The sequence below is a fragment of the Crocuta crocuta genome, unplaced genomic scaffold (genome assembly GCF_008692635.1).
Source record: "Crocuta crocuta isolate KB4526 unplaced genomic scaffold, BGI_CrCroc_1.0 scaffold84, whole genome shotgun sequence".
NCBI classification, from domain to species: domain Eukaryota; kingdom Metazoa; phylum Chordata; class Mammalia; order Carnivora; family Hyaenidae; genus Crocuta; species Crocuta crocuta.
The window spans coordinates 3,998,551-4,000,729 of NW_027530213.1; positions in this window are offsets into that span (position 1 = coordinate 3,998,551).

Here is a 2,179-nt window from a genome sequence, read left to right on the forward strand (position 1 = left end):
ACACACACACACACACACACACACACACACACACACACACACACACACACACGGCGATGGGTTCCCTCCCGCACCCCCCATCACCGGAAGCGCCCAGGTGCTTGGAGGCCGACCTCGAGGTTTCCCAGGTGGGAAGAAGACTGGTGTCAGCGTGGAATAGTGAAGGAAGAACGTTCCCCACCATCCCCTGCGTGCCTGGCTGGATCTGATCCAGAGTTCTTTTTACTGGAGGAAAGCCTGGGACCCCTATTACACTTAGAAGGGACACCCACAGGCTCTGTGAAAAGTGGGAAAAACACTTAAGACGTGCTAGTTAGAGTGATCAGGGCGTCAGCAGTGGCCGCTGGTTGGGACACCGGCTGCATGTCCCTTGCTCCAGGGCTTCTGGGGCCAGGGGTACCTCCTGGTCTATGCTTTGGGGCCAAATCCGCCCAGAGCGCAGAGTGCAGCCTGCAGGGAAGTATAGCTGCACGAAAGACCTTGCCGTCCAGGCATCATCCACAAACTGCAGGCCTGGAAAGAGCCTGCAGAATGTAGAATGAAGAGAGGCTGGGAGCAGGAAGAAGGCAGGTAGGAAGCTCCCCGCCCCCCAACACTGAGGTCAGCAGGCTTCGGGAGCATGGCCAGTTCGGCCGGGTGCCCCCACCCCCAGTCCTGCTTGGAGGCTTTGGCTCCCCCGGAGGTGCACCAGCACGCTTTTACGTACCCCCCACCTCTTAGAAAGTTTCCATTAGGAAACTGATCTGGAAGAAATTGAGGCCCCGAGAGGAAAGGGGCGGGCCCAGGCCGCCCCACATCTGCTTGGATTTTCCGCTTCAGATGCTCCGCAACTGTTTTTCCCCAGGCCGCGCCCCGCGCCTACCTGAGGCCCATCCCCCGCGGAAACCGACTTTCGAGTGAGATCAAGGGGGAGAAACGCGCAGATGTTCTACCGGGGATGGGCTCCCGGAGAGGCTGCCGCAGTGGCAGGAGAGGACCAGAGACTTTGTCACTAAGGATGTGGGGGCGGGAGATCTCCTCCTGTCCCCAGCACTAGATTTTGGGGGAGAGGGTAGCGACCCTCTGAAGTGGTGTCTGAGGAGGACTTCAACCATTGAAGCAAAACGAGGCAACAACAGAAAATCCAGGACTATGGGCGGTTCCAATCTATTCGATTTCCAATCTGTTGTCTACACAATTAGCAAGATACAGTTCCTCGGGAAGATCCCACCTGCATCTAGCGTCACATCTATGACTGTCATGGTTGGGGGGCGTTTTTGGTCTGAGCCATCTGAAAGAGTACTTCAACTTTTCACTCCTTTCCTTGGGTGAGCCCCGTGGAGAGGGCATCAACTTTTCCTGGAGTCATTGCTACTATCAGAAAGGATCAGCCGACAATGACAATATCACTGCTCCTTGTTGGAAAGTGATGAGAGGCAGCCAGAGCAGTTTCCTAGGGATTCCGGTCCTTCAGCGGTCTAGACAGTAACTGGCCCTGCTCCCGTATTTCCAAGGAGAGGAAGAGAAGTTTCTCTCTGTTATGTTTTTAATAAATTCTTTCACTGGAAGTTACTCCGTTGGAGAAAGTGTTTCTTTTCAGCTGGGTGGGAAGTCTCTCTGTTTGTGTGCTTACATGGCGGTAACTAGGGCAGATCTGCCCCTTGTGCCCGGGATCCAGGGACCCCTTCATGGCGGAGTGTTTGGCCCTCAGTGTGGTGCCTCGGGCATAATTTTGGGGTGCGGGTAAGAGATGCAGGCACTCCAGCGTGAGGCTGTGGGGGCTGATTTGCATCTTCCGGGCTCCTACCTGGGCCTGCTTTAAGTTGAGTCTGTTGTCTGGGATTCTGAAAAGACCACGGTCCTTTTCTTCAGACTCTGTTACTAGGACTTTGGGTGCCGAGATTGGAGATTGGAGTCTGGAGGCCTCAGGTCAGGGCAGTGCCTCCTGACGTAGGAATGGAGTAGCTGCTGTCTATGCATTTAGGGGAACAAAAAACAGTGCCGCTGGGAATTCATTATAGTGATTAGCAAAGTCCCTGAGCATGGGCCACAGGAACCGGCATCAGATTTGGATAAAAGAGGGCCTCTCTTTTCTTCTACTTTTACCTGTGGGTGAGGGGGTAGCCTGATGGGTCTCCCAAGCCGAGCCCCACTTTCTCTCCATTCTCTGAAAAGAGGTGGGGGGACTTGGGCGTGCCCC